Source organism: Camelus ferus, chromosome 29 (genome assembly GCF_009834535.1).
Source record: "Camelus ferus isolate YT-003-E chromosome 29, BCGSAC_Cfer_1.0, whole genome shotgun sequence".
NCBI classification, from domain to species: domain Eukaryota; kingdom Metazoa; phylum Chordata; class Mammalia; order Artiodactyla; family Camelidae; genus Camelus; species Camelus ferus.
This window is the reverse complement of record NC_045724.1, coordinates 21,650,172-21,665,448: the sequence shown is the minus strand read 5'-3', so window position 1 is coordinate 21,665,448 and position 15,277 is coordinate 21,650,172. Positions and strand designations below refer to the sequence as shown.

The following is a 15,277-nucleotide window of genomic DNA, read 5'->3' as shown; positions in this document are numbered from 1 at the left end:
AAAGTGTAAAATGACACTCAAAGAGCAGGAATGGGTTATCCAGGTGGAGAGTGAGAAGAGCTTTCCTCGTAAAGGGACTGCAAACCCTGAGGCTCGGAGTTAAGAGGGAGCTGAGCCTCCGTAGGTGCTGAGAGAGGAGTGGGATGGCTGTTCTGGAGCAGACTTGGGGCCAGAGGGTGGAAAGGCAGATCTTGAGAGCCGTCTAGACTTTGTGAGTGTGGACTTTATCTTGGGGGACTGGAGGGCTCCAGAAAGGTTTTAAATCAGCAGGTAATACCATCACATTATGTAGTAGTCAGAGTATGGAACCTGAGTTAATCAAGGCTGCAACTGAGCCACATTTGCATAAACTGACATCAGAATTTGGCTGAATTGAAGAGTTGGTGGTGAATAGAGAGTTCCTGCTAATGTTTATAATCCAAACTCAGGACTCACACTGGGTGAATGACAAAATGTCTCAGTGCCAGTCAGATCCTGGCTCAAATGACAGTTATTCCTGTGATATTTAAATAGTTCACAAATTGCAGAAGACTTGGTTTTTGATCAATGAGACTATTTCATTTGTGAACTCTTCCAGAATTTTCCATTTTAAGTAAACTAATTTAATTTTCCTCTTCTATTCATGTGCAGATCTGCTAAATTATGTTTCACAAAAAGTAAGTGGTCAGATTTAATCAGACCATTCATTCACACCAGCCAGGGCTCTCAGTAATTAGTTTTATTTGAGATAATTTTAATTTGTTTTGCATTTACATAATGAAATTATTTTGTATCATTCCACCAAGGACTCAGGAGGCATATTTTAAAATATCAATATTCAGTATACATTAATTGTTTATTTCATTTGTTTAGCAATATTTATATAAATTCTACTTTATTGCCAGGTGCTGTGCTGTTGCTGTAGACACATCAAGTAGAAAGACCATCATGATTTTTTATGAAATACAAAGCTAAACAGTGATTTAGATGTCTATGAAAAAACAGTCCCGATAATTGAGGGCCCAATGTGAATTTTGGGGTGAATGTCTAATCAGGTACGAACCACTTTCACAAAAATATTAATACATAATTTTATTCTCATTTTTTAACTTGAAGACCAAAATTTATGAAAAATTACATGAGTTTTAAAAAGTGGTTTGTAGTCCATGAGTTCCTGTAGCTGTAATTGCTTTGTAATCAGAAACTGAATCTTACCTTTATAATCTCTGTATCTAGCACACGGTAGACACAAAAACTTTTTTTTGTTGTTGAATGCAACAGAGTAGGAATAATTATCTCTTTTTTCCTGAAAATCATTTAACTATTAAATCTGACCTGGGGGTAATTTTTATAATTGTCTATAAAATCTCATATTGAAAACTGATTCCACATTAATTATGTCCTCACTTCAGTTGGCAACACTGGGTACTTACAAAATCAAGCTTAATGCCATTTTCCCCTGGCATCTGTATGCTTTTCAGTCATTTTTATCACATGGTACCTGTGATTCCCCAAAGGTTAGTTTTGGTAGAAACATGAATGCTTTGTTTGTACATGAATAATTTATATTCACATCTTGTTCAAACTATACAGTTTACTGAAATTTAATGAAATGTGGACACTTTAAGACATATCATTGTTAATATTAAAGTAATATGAAACTAAGAAATTTGTTTTGCATTAATGAAGTTCTTATGCAAACATTTTCCCATTATCAAATTAATGCAGAGTAGATCCCTGGCCGTGAAACCAGGTCCCACCAGAAGAGGATTAGAGAAAGTCATTTAAACAGAGATGTAGACCATTGTCAATTGATGCGTTTTGTTTTGTGCATTATAGATAATTTGAACTCTCTATGGTTACTATAATAGCAGTTTTGGGGTAATTTATATACATTTCTTCCCACATCCTGTAGCAACATAGTAAGGCAAATATTATTAACTACATTTCAAACATTAAGACACAGAAAACCAAAATGATTAGGGAACGTTTCTCAAAATCAGAAGCCAGAAATCAGCGGAGATCAGATTAGAACCCAGGTCTGTCTGACTCTTAAGAGTGTGCTCTTTTTGTTCTCCCCTGACCTTGGGCTTCCTGTGAATCCGAAACACCGTACTTGGATGGGAGCGCCAGTGTGGCAGGCACACTCACGACTGTTTCCCGCAGTTTCTGTAGCGCCCTGTCCCCCAGCGCCGCCTTCCCGAGATGAGTTCAGGGAGGCTGCATCAGTGACCACAGATCATTGCAACACTTGGTCCGGCTCAGCTGTGGGACGAGGGGGAAGGAAAGTATGTTAGTTCCCCAGTGCTGCCATAGCAAGTGCCTCAAACCGGTTCATTTAAAACAAGGAAATTGTCTCATGGTTCTGGAGGCTAGAAGCTGGAGGTCACATTGTCAGCAGGACCGTACTTTCTCTGAACCCCCTTCCTGAGAATGCAGGGGCTCCATGCACTGTGTGTCCCAGGAATTTGGTCAGATTCCATGGGAAGTGCATGCATGTCAGGGGGTCTGTCCTCTATGAGCTACACTATGTGGAATCCAGGGGGTCACCCAAGGAGTAGGTTCATGGAAAAGAATTTCAAAAGAAAATCAGGCAGACTGTCCAACCAATTTATTTGTCAGAGAGCGAGCCAGGCAGACAGGGAAGATCGTAGATATGAGGCAGAATCTAGGGAAAATGGGTGAAAACAAGCGTATTATGAGCAGAAGACTTTCAGAGAGCCTGGAGGATGTCCTGACGCTGTGAAATGAGCTTAGCATAGCGGACTCTTGGGCCTTAGGCAGGAGTGCAGGAGAAGACAGGAAGTAAGTCTGGACCCGGAGCTTCTGTCTTTGGGCAAGAACTGTGTCACCTGCAGCAGCCTTGATTCTTCCTTCTTTGGCTTATCTGACCTGTGATTAGCCCTTCAAGCATCATATCACGAAATGAAGTAGAGGAAACAGAGCCAGCTGCACTTCTCTTTGAGTGGCATTGACTGACCTGGTACCATCTACTCAACTGTGAGCCACCAGGACTTACACCAGTAAAATCTCACAGCATTATTGTGTCTTTGTGAAGCTAGAGAGGGCTTAGGAAATGTGTGTTCAGTTGGAACAAAAGTAGCTTATGTGATTGTTTTCCCCCAGCATTAAAACTATGATTACAATAATTTAAATAGCTTTTTGTTCTACAACACTGAATTTTAAAATGCTTAAAGTTTCCTAGGCTTCTTTTATGAATTCTAGCAATATTTTCCCGAGGCAAATGGAGAACAAGTTCCTTCGTTACAGGGGCTCAGATGATCTATTGTAATGAATTATACTGAGAAGCTACGAGTACATTTCTTAATTTCATGCAATCACATATCCTGCTCTGATGTCGAGATGGTCATAAGTGAATGCTCATCTCTTATGAATCAGTGACTGCATTTTCCACAGTCCTTTCAGAACATCTGCCAGTGCTACCCAAACAAATCCTGACATAATTAGGCCGTTCTAATGTAAATGTTTAATAGAGGCACGGGATTCTCCTCTGATTACATTGCTGCTACCGAGAAATAGGACCTAATTTAACATTAAGCCTATAATTAGCAAATAGAGCTCTTTGCTAGGGTAAACTAAATCCCTTGCATTTTGACAATAACTTGCATTCAAAATTTAAATTTAAATAACCTAGATAATCATAGCCCTAATTTGAACACACTAACCCGGTCAATCTCATTTAAGTTGATTTCAAAGGGTAAATTCAAATCACCATTTCTTTGAGTGGATTTTACTTGGAGCTATTATTTTGTGTGTTTACAAAAATTATTTTTAGTAACATCGTAATCTACTTCTTCCATCACCCTTCTTTTTCTTTTCTTTTTTTTTTTCAGTGCTTGCAGAATGTGTTAGAACATTTATGGCTTCTGTAGATTAATGTTGAAACACCACAGGTGTAAGCAGCACAAAGAGTCTTAATGCACATCTCAGTTTGGTTCTATCTATGAAGGACAAAAGATGTTCAGCAGCTCCATCTTTTCTGTTTCAACTGGGGAAGTAGTTGGGGCTAGTGTGAATTCTCAACGTCTCAGGACACTTAGCCCTATCTGTTGTTGAACAGGTTTCTGTTGGTGACGGGGGCAGCTGATTGTCCTTATATTTAGTGTCAGAGATTAGGATCTGCACAGAGGCTGCTGTTTTGTTGTACAGAGATTGGCAATGACAAGATCTTAGATATGGCCGTGAGAGTGAGTGTCTGAGAAAAGTGGATCGAGAAAGTCACTGTGAAAAGGAGATCAAGCAACTGAGAGGCCAGAGCGTGGCAAGGATTAGTACGTGTATAACAAAACTGCCAAGAATTAAAGCAAGAGAAAGTCCCACATGTCATAAAAGGAGTGATAGGAGCTAGGTCTAGAATCAATAGAAATGAGCGGAAATAAGAAATGAAACCAAAAATGTTAGTTGTAAGAAGAATTATCTGCTGTGTGAAATTCAGAGCTTGAGGGTCTTTGGACAGAAGTGAAGGAGAATAGTTTGAAAAACAACAGTAAGAAGAGCAGGCCAACCACCTGCCTCGCTTTCCAGCACAGCATCCAAGTTGGGAGAAAACACAGCCACCATTTGGGGGTTGCTATAGGAACTGTGCTTGAAGAAGAAAGTCTTTGGATTTCTCTTTCAACATCGCTGGCGCTAAGGAGCACGTTAGAGAATCAGCACTCTTGCATTGGCGATTGCTCCTCTTTAGTCCGTAGGTTTTGAACTTCCTTTATGAGGGATTTTTTCAGGGTGACATTGGACCCTAATCCATATGTTTAAAATAACACACATAAAGCTCTGACTGGTATATTATTACATACCTGAGAAATCAAGGTAATTGCATTGCTAATATTAAAAACTCATTGTGGTTTTCTTCTTGCAGAAATTCCATTTTTTTCTTTGATAGGATATATTGCTTAAAATATTATATTTTACACTGGTCTTTTTATTTTTGCTGGTAAAATTCAAATAGAGAGTAAATTGAGTATTTGGGAATAGAATAAAAAATTATGAATTAGGTGGAATAATTTATGTATATTCCACTAATGACCTGTGATTTTTAGTTTTTCTATAATGAAAAACAGAAGGAACCATTTAGGTTGAATTTTATCCTCAAATACACAGCTTTCAAGATACAGTAGGGTGCAAATTTAATCCAACTTAATTTTATAGATGATTTAAAGCATGAATATACCAATTTCTGATGTTACAAGGCCTCCTGGACTTAAGTGATTTTTAGGCAGTTAAAAGTCAAGCTATCAATACAAAAAGAAAATTTAAGAAATCTGATTCACTAGGTTATTACATTGTAAACTTCAGTATTAAAATATAAATTTTGTGTATTATTAATTTTCTGTAAAGAATTTCAACTTCTAGAAAATCAGTTTTTAGAAATTGTTGATACTGTTATGAATCAGTTACTTGATAACTTCAAATCAATATTTAGCTGATCAATTAGGAATGATTAAAAAATCCCCTTTTCTGTGTTCTTCCTCTTTGGCCGTTATATTGTCAATTCTCTGTACGTTTAAGTAGGGGAAAAGATAAAGATAAACAACTTACATATCAACTGCCAATATTTTCTTTACATTCTGAACACACCTTTTAATCTATAGAGATACCCTGGTTAATATTTCAAATACTGATGGAATTAATGTTTCATTGGGATCTGTCATCTAAAATCTTTTATCTTGTTCAAAAGAAAATGTCGTGTGACATATTGTTTTTTTGACAGCTCAGTAAAACACTATTGTCCTGTAAAAATCATTGTCATTGATACATTGAGTTTCTTAGTCCAAGAGATCAACATATTTTCAGTGATATCACAGTAATTACAGAGAAGAAATCATCTGAAATCTGACTCCTAATCCATGCTTAAAATACATGAGTAAACAGGGTCACCACACAGAAAATTAAAACATAACTGATCAGAAATTCCTAGAGGCATCTGATCTACCCTAGACAAGGAAAAAAAACACTAGAAGCTAAATCATTTCAAATTTCAAGGAAATGAAATTCCAGTGTTACTATTCAAATTTTTCTTAACAGATCCTTACAGCAACATTTGCTATTTCATTCCCTGTCTAATCATGAGAAAACATCATACAGATTCCAGTAGAAGAGCATTCTGCGAAATACCTGACCAATAATCCTCAAAACTGCTCCAAACCAGGAAAGTCAGAGAAACTGTCACAGCCAAGAGGAGCCTGAAAAAACAACTGAATTCAATGTGGTATCCTAGACAAGATCCTGGGACAGAAAAAGAACATTGGGTAAAGTCTAAGGACATTTAAATAAACTACGGTCTTTAGTTAGTAATAGTATATCAATATTAGATCATTAACTGTAACAAGTGTGTCATAATAATGTAAAATGTTAATAATAGGAGAAACTGGGTAGAGAGTATATAGGAATTCTCTGTACTAGCTTCTTAATTTTTCTATCTAAAACTGTTGTAAAAATATATTCTAATAAAAATAAACTAAAATTAACTAAAATAGATTAACTAAATTAAAAATTCAATGACCATGCTAGTAACAGATTTGATGTAAATGAAGAGAAAACCAAGATAGATGAGAAGATAGGATCCAGAATAAAGGATAAGGAAATGGAGATAGGAGGTGGAAAAGAGGTTAAGACACTAACAGAAGAACATGAGACGCTCTAAGCATGGATTCCTAAAGGAGACAAAAGAATAAATGGGACAGAAGAAATGTTTCAAAAGATACTGACTGATAATGTTTCAGAACAGATGAAAGATCTTAATCCTCACTTTTGAAGTCCTAATGAGTCCCAAGTTACACAAAAGGAAACACATACCAAGAGTCATCACAGTGAAACTGTAGAAAACCAAATTTTAAAAAAGTTGAAGCAGAAGCTTTCTGATGGACAAGTGACTTTTCTGAAGCATAAATGACAAGCAGAAGAGAGATGAATATCTGATGTGCTAAAAGAAACTGATTGCTAACCTTGAATTTAATGTCCAGAGAAATGACCTCTTAAGCATCAGGTAAAATGAGCACTTTTTCCAGGTTAACGAAACTCAGAAATGTCTGCTACTGTAGGCTTGTTTACTTTTGCATCACATAACTCAATGGGAATGTGAAAGAAATAAGTTTATGTAGTGCAAAGGATATCAGAAGAGCTGGATGTACCAGATCTTAAGAAAAATAAGCAAACAATCCACAGTTCTCCTTTATCTGTTAAGTATATATCACCTGAAGTTGTAAAGGAAAGCGTCAGAGGGCTTCTGCCGTAAGAGATTTCCTCCCACCAGAGAAAGGAAGGAAACATGAGTTGGTTGAATTAAGGAGCTGCGCTTGGGAATGTCTTGTACATGGGTGGATAATTACTAAGATTGTCGGTTGACTAGAGTAAAGTCAGACAGCTCTAAACTCAGAGCTGGATTAATAAAGAATAAATTCTTTCTCTGGCCCTTTTGAGAGACTTGAACTCGCCTACAGGCACGCAAGGAGTGTACCTGCATCTTAGCCGTGGCAGGGCTCAGGCAGTGGTGATGACAGGGATCTAAAGCCAAAGATTGTTTTCCTGTGGTTGTAAAACTGGTTTATGGCCAGTGGTGTGGGTGCAAAGACTGAAACCCAGCTCTGCTCACTAACTCAGAGTAATTCTATGATCCTAAAAATTGCCAGGCTCAGGTTTCTCATCTATCAGTTGAAGGTGTTAATCTCTGAGCCGCTTCTGGTTCGACGCTTCTGAGCTTTGGTCTTTACTCACAAAGGATGAATTACTCTATAGTGAAAAAGATTATGGGTGTGTATTTCTTTTGAAACAATTTTTTTGGCCTAATACTATCAGAATACACACATATTTGCTGTTAACACTAGGGGTCAGGCTAAGAATAGTCCTGTTTTCAATACTATTATGAGCCATGTCAGATATGATAGATACCTAAGATAATTAGGTTAGTTATGTCTTCTGAATTTACATTTTGTAATTGTTAGGTTACGTATTCACACTTTTTCAACAATAAAAACGGTATGTTAAGTTAGAGATTTTCCTTACAAACTAAAAAAATTAAGTAAATAAAAATATACTTCTGTTTCTGATGCCAATATTACAAGTGAAAGTCTAACATGCTTTGAAAGTAAATCTTACTTTCATAACGGTTAGCAATCTATATTATGTTTTCCTGAATATACCGTTGTTATGTACATTTTTCTGATCTTCCTTATTTCTTTCTCTTTTTCTTTGTTCTCCCCTGTGGAATTACAAGTACTCTAACAAAAGCAACAGTTTGCCACAGACTCAAAATGACCCTGGAAATCAAACAAAGGCAATCATAGAGATGGGAAACTAACTGCGTCCAGTTTAAGCTTCTTTTAATGGATTTTAACATCATTTTGACACCTTTAAGACTCTAGGTATTTATGTTTGTTTGTTAACTTACTAAGAGTAAAGGAGCACCTTAAACACAACCAGTGTCACACACAGGTGCACACAGAAGTAGGTGCAGTGTGATTTTACATAAAATCAGTGAAGTATTTCACCTCACCTCGGTAATCCAAAGTAGAGCAAGGAAGGGGATGGAGTGACCAGAGCTCAAAAGAGAAGGTTGGCAGACGTTAAGCGAGGCCTTTCTGGGCTGTGAAAGTAGAGCTGGTCTCCAAGAAAGTATAAACAGATAAATTGCATTTCATGGAAGAACCTCTACTCTGAAGAAAGAAAGAAAAAAGCGTCGTGTGTGTATCACACTTGTTCACTTAGCTCATATGTGCCTCGAAAGTAGCCTTTTATTTTAGCCAGTATAAGATGGTGCCTGTGAAACTGGAAGACATTTGTGTCTCCTGATAGAGGGTGTGCTTCTAAGAAACTATTTTTTCTTCAAAGAACTAATGTAATCAACCGTCTCCACGCGACAGTTTTTACCTGAAGAATGATTTGGTCAAATAGTGAAAACGCTGTGCAGAGGACAGAGAATATTTTCCTCAGTGAGGGTCCTTGGTTGAGACAAATCTTTGTGCTCAAGGAAGGACTGTATTCCTGCCGATCATTTCCGGGGAGCCCTGACCTAGTGCGCTTTGTGAAGTTCTCCACAACCCCCCAACACGGAGAGGCCAGCAGACTCTTGGTTCAATCGACCTGTTGTGTTTTTTATTGTTTCCGGTGCCCTTTAAATTCCGCATCAGTGTTTTGCTTTCTCCTGGGCATCTTTTCAGACCTAGATAGGTAGGATGCCTTTTCGTGTACAGAAAATGATGACTCTGCACAGATGGAGCTTGGCGGGGAAGGGCTGAGAACAAAGCAAACTCCCTCCCACCTTCTAATGCTGCTGAGATAACAGGGAAAACCTCTACATTCGCTTGAATTTTTTTAGCAGAAAAACTGCCTTGTCTCCTAATCGCAAGGTTACAATACTACCAGAATTATTATTTTTTTTAAATCATGAGTACATTTCTGGGAACCATTTTCACTTTCATTCATCAACCCCACGATAACCGGTCGATCACATAACTCTCATTTTTGTCCTCTTGATCCTGAGAGCTCCTCCACCCAGGCTTTCTGCACCCAGAGACGGTTACGCTCTTCTCTCTAGATCTGAGCAGCCTGGTCCATCCAACCCTGAGGGAGGACAATTTCATCGTGCCCTGACATGTAGAGTCACCTGGAGGGAGAAGCAAATTCTAACACAAAAAGACTTTTTTTTTTTTTTTCTTTACTGCATACTTGCGTAACAGGATTAGTTTTGAGAAACTTTGGAAAACACGTTATCTTGTCGACATTAATATTTTTTAGTAGTATGTACAAATAGGAAGCAAGGAAGAAGGCAAGTTAAATATAGCCATTGCCTGTTCACTAACTGATGATAATCTAGAATGAAGGCACTGATACGGGTAATGACATGTTCAACTGCTGTGGCATCATTAAGGATGCCTGACATATAAATATGATGTGTATATTCTTCAAGTATATAAATCTTAATTGCTTGGTTCTCTTTATATACATATTTATGTGTTTATGAAAAGTGTTTTGGGAATTACTTGTTAACAAAAAGTAAATACATTACAGTGGCTTATAATTTGAGAAGGTCTTGCTGTGATCTGTTCAGTGAGGTGAATAATCCTTTCTTAATTATTTATTGTGTATTTGTATCACTATGTGGGTTTTGATACATTTACACAAAAGGAGTTCCATAAATAACATAGAGTATTTAGTGTTAATAAGAGAGATGAATTAAAAAAAAAAATAAAGGTACAATTTACCCACGGCTGTCATGCACCAGCACCGTGTCAAGCATATCACCTCGGTACCTTTCCACAACAAAGCAAAAAGAAGGCTCTTTTATGATCCTCACTACATAGGTAGTGGAACTGAAGGTTGGAGAGGTTAAATCACTGGCTCACAGCCACATACTGAGGACTCGGCAGAGCTGGGGCTCAAACTGTTTGCATGTGACTCCCCAAGCCCGTGCCTCAGAACCACGGCTCCTCTGTCCTTTGAAGAGGGCTTTTCAGAACGCTGATAGCTACGTCAAGACTCACCCCTCGCTTCCCTTGCCATCCTAGGTGCACATATTTATCCTAATGATTAAAAAAGGAGGTAAACTGCCTATGGACAACATAAAGGGACGACAAGGGTACTTTTGATTTTTTTTTCCAATTGGAAAAGCAGAACAGGCTAATATATAATAATTGGGGTAAGGAGAAAGGCAGACAGTCACCAAAAACTTTCAACAGCTGTATTTTTTTAGTCTAAGGGTAGTTATTATTTATTTGGTATATCCATGTTTGTAACTGTTACATCTTTATTGGAAATCATGGCTTTTATTATTAAAAGTGTCCTCTGTCACACCTAATTTTTTTTCACTTGCTTAACTGTGCCTATCAGGATCACAAATCCTACTTTCTTTCTTTTTGGAATTTATTTTATTTTATTTTTTTTTTTAATGGAGGTTCTGGTGATTGAACCCAGGACCTTGTGCATGCTAAGCATGTGCTCTACCACTGAGCTATACCATCCCTCTAAACCTACTTTCTTAATGTTTCCATTTGACCATTTGACCAATATGTCCCTAAACTTTATTTTAGAGTTTTGGATCACATTATTTTAGGTATATTACTTATGTACAGGATTATGGTTTCACATTACTTCTTTGGTAAAATTAAAAGTCTTCTTACAATAGTTGAGTTAATCCTACCCACATTTATTGATATGACTAAAATGACAACTCGTGTGATGTGCTTTGACATGTGAAACCTTACAGAAGAGAGAGCTGGCTGGGCTGGACCTTAACCGTGGTCAACTCCAAGATGTATGTTAATAAATGTATGAGACTTTAAAAAAATCTTTAGGACTTACAGGCTAATCCTTTCAACTTACAGACAAAAAAGATCAATAACTTAAAAGGGCAAGAGAATTGACTGACACTAGGTTTCTTAAAAGCAACATAAAAAGCTAAACAACAACAGAGCAGCATTTTCAATGGAAAAGCATGCATCAGCCTAACCACAGAAAGTGGGTGCTGGTAATTCAGGAGTCATTACTCGCTCAAGTGAACGCAAAGTAAGGTGAGTCCCTGGGCTGTGGTCTCTGGGTCCAGGGAAATAGACCAGAGGTCCTCGTCGTATGTCTATGACAGGAGCCCACCAGGACTTTTGGATAATGCCAAGAGCAGACAGATTTCTAGCAGTGTTCCCACGCTGGGGGAAGGCACAGAAGGAAGTAGAGCCCTGGGGAGTCTGGCTGAGTGTCTGCTGCTCGGGCCAGTAGGTTAGCCATCTAGCCAAGTGTCGTGTTGCTGTGAGTGACTTACTGCTTCCAACCTTTTCTCTGTGGTTGTTTCAAGAAAAGTTCTCAGGTAGCTTCTGGGTATCTTCCATATTTAAAAAAAAGAGTTCTTATTTTATTTCCAGGAATTTTTATATTAAATAAATAAATACTGGCTCTGTTTTATTATTTTTTTATTATGTCATGTTTTTACATTTACCTATTTTTCATTTTAACCAATTTTCTTCTTATCCTTTTTATGTCTAATTTTAACTCATTTTCATTCTCTTGGTTGTTTTCCTATTTTCTCCAAAGTCCCGTATTACATTTTTGTTTAAGCCTATTCTCCTGGGGAACCTCCTAATTTAGACGTTGTTGCTGCTGTAATTTTTCCCTTGTCCTCACCCTCGTCCTCCTCCTCCTTCTTCACTGAGTTCAATCAACTTTCATTTCATCCTTTCCTTAATATGCACGTTTCTTCTTCTTCTGGCTGTATGTCCACAAACACTTGTCTGGGGATATTTAATTCAGTTTGAAATATTGTGTTAGTGTTTTCTTCTGCTTTGTGGTTCTCTCCTGAGAGAGAATTTTCACCTGGGAGAGAAGCACTGTCTCCCTCCTTAATAGTTGAGTGTGTAGATACAGACAGCTTACGTCTACGCAGCGTGTGGACAAGATGCCAGTGGGATGGGTTATAAGTTCCCTGTTTCACTTGAACCTTTCAAATTTCACTTGAATTTTCAAGAGTGGAAAATTCTTGATTTGTTTGGATTATTGGTTAGTGTGGACAGAGATTGTATGCCCTTGGTTTTGTTTTATTTTCTTTTCGTCCAGCTTGATCACATTTTTCCCTTCCTGCTTCTTTTTTCTGTTTACTTTCCAGTCACCAAAAAAACGCCACTCTCTTTCTCCTATTCTCATCCTTCAGAAATAATGCCTCTCAGTCTTGTCACTGGGAACCCCACACACTGTTACGCCCCTTCTCTCCTGTCAGTGCTCTTATTTATCGGAAATGTTTTTCTGTATTTTCACACTTACAGTGCACTTTCTCTTTCTGGGACATTTTCGATCAGTCATGGCCATTTCTTCTCCTCTTCCCTCTTCCTCAGCAGTTTTTCCAAGCCCTCCTCCCCACCTTCACCATCCATCTGTCTGCAAAGTTGAGAGATGGCCCTGCTGAAAATAGGTGTCTACGTCTATACTTACGGGTAATTTGAAGTTTGTAGTGTTATGTGAATTCTAGTTATGTCATTTTCCTGGTTTTATTTGTTATACTGAGCAAGGGATACTACAGAGAAGTGGCCAACATGGAGAACGTAGTGTCACAAAGCCAAAGGATAAAATTTTTTCAAGAACAATGATCAATGCAGCAAGTGCTGCTGGGAAGTCAAGTAAGATGAAGACAGAAAACTAGCCACTGGTTTAGGGTCATTTGTGGCCTTCAAAGGAGCCCTGTTGCTGAGCAGTGGGTGAAAAAAAAAAAAAGACCAGCTGGACTGGGTTTTACAGAGAAATCAGTGTGAGAAAGTGGACACAGGAAATTTAGCAAGGATAGAACACTTACTGCGGAAAGCCCATTCTAAATCATGTGTATGTGTGGTAGTTGAGGGACATGTGGGGTCAAGCAGTTTTTTTAACTTTTAATTTAAGCATATACTTAAACAAAAAGTGCCCATGTCTTAAATGCACCTTTTGATGAGTTTTCAGAAACTCAGCAGCTTGCAGATCAAAGAATTGGCTATTACCACCTTTCCAGAAGCCCCCAGTGCTCCACGCACTCACTAATTATCCCCAGACTGGCGACCCTTATGCTTACGTCTGACACCACAGTGCTGGTTTCCCTTTTGTGTCTGACTGCCTTTGCTGTGCATTGTGTTTGTGGTAAGTATCCACTTTGTTACTTACTGGTAGTTGTAGGATTTTTATTCTCATTGACATTTAATATTCTATTATTTGAATATACTACAACTTATTTACTTATTACAGAATTGAAGGGAATTTCAGCAGTTTACAGTTTTGACTTTTTTGTTTGTTTGTTTTTTAGGCTGGCTATAATCCAGTGAGCAGTGATGTTTATCAAAGTTACATACTTTCACTTTCCAAATATCTCTAAAGCAAAGGAGGTTATTTTTATACTAGAAAGACTCTCAGACTATACTTCCCAGTGGCTAACGTTATAATTAAAATAGTTCACATCTTTTAACTTTCCTATTTAACGTTTTTACTTCCTTAGATGCCTAGATTTTAAAAAGCATAAATCCCCATTTTTTGGGATTTTGGCTCTTTCCTGTCTGGCTATGCAGGAAAAAAAATACAGTAGAGATAAGAGGTCAGGCCATCTTGATCTTAATTAATGGCAGGTGGAGGGGGCTCAGGTAAACATTTTATATTTTCCCCATTTTGATTCTGACATTCCATCATGAGAGACAGCATGCCCTACCATGTACAGCCCTCCTGCCAAAATTGTCTAGTATCTTGCTTTTACAAAGACAGCTCTGTCTGTGGTGTCATCTATACAATTGGCATAATTATTTCCCAAGATCAGAGCACCACACTTGGTAATGGCATTATTAAAGACTTAGGATTAGTCAGTCTAGACTTGGAAGGCTGTTTCCTTGGGCTGCACATTTTGTGATAGCTTGTGACTCCAGAGGAAGCACACCTGATCAAAGAGAACCATTGAGTTTAAGTAGTGATGTCAAAGAAAAAAGTCATCACTCAAAATCTAAAACAGAAAGGTGAATTTGTTGTTTATTAGACAAAGAAAAATTGAGCTTAGAGGTTGCAGTATCTCTGAATATAGCAATTGCTGATCTTACTTAGGGCTTGGAGAAGCACAGACTTCAGGACTGATGATGTCCAGAAGCAAGACCACTTAGGGATCCATTGATCTCTGGCTGTGGAGGGTTGGGCTGGAGTGTAGCTGTTGCCGATACTTTCAGGAGTATAGGGCTGTCACAGAATGCCTGGCACCCAGAAGTGTGATTACGGATTCAAAGTTGTTATTGATCAATTGGGATTTCTTAATATCAGATCTGAGAGTTACTTGTTACTACTCAAATAGAGGTGAATTAAACTGTTTGATACGGTCAACCATAGCTGCAAGAGAGGCTGGAAAAGTATCAAGAAGGGACTCATAAAAAAATAATAAAACTTTTTAACTTTGTATATTATTAAACAACCTGAACAACCATACATGGCTGGAGTTGGGAAAGGTGGGAGGGCAGGTGGATGAATTGAGTGATATGAGGTGCAGTCAATTTGGGGGAGGAGGACTGGATGAAGACGCGATGGCAGGAGGAGCACTAGCTCTGGGGTTTAGTCAGCAGCATCCAGCAGAAGGTCCGAGACAAGTTCTGTCCAACTCATTAGTCAGTTTCCTTTCCAACAGGGATCTTTATTGGAACTTCAGGCAGCGACATTTCCATGGGGTTGTTGACACCTCATTGACCATTAGCGTTCTAATCCCAAGTAGGCTTCTGCTTTTCTTAGTTGGAGTAATCTGGCACTCCCTTGAAGTTCCTCCCAAATGCAGGCTCTACTATCTTCCTGGTCCTAAAAGATCCCAAGTTCA

The 15,277-nt window shown here is 38.1% G+C and overlaps 1 long non-coding RNA gene across 3 annotated transcripts in view; it reads left to right on the top strand.

Annotated features, from left to right (window-relative positions):
* The window catches only part of LOC116660517, a 93,366-nt gene that overhangs the window by 45,698 nt on the left and 32,391 nt on the right, over positions 1 to 15,277 (top strand). Inside the window, exon 4 of one of the 3 annotated variants that reach the window (XR_004316093.1) lies at positions 6,025 to 6,258. The exons of the other annotated variants lie outside the window; for them this stretch is intronic. This is a non-coding gene — a long non-coding RNA (uncharacterized LOC116660517). Of the gene's footprint in view, positions 1 to 6,024; positions 6,259 to 15,277 lie in introns of those variants that run through there. 3 annotated transcript variants of the gene reach the window in all.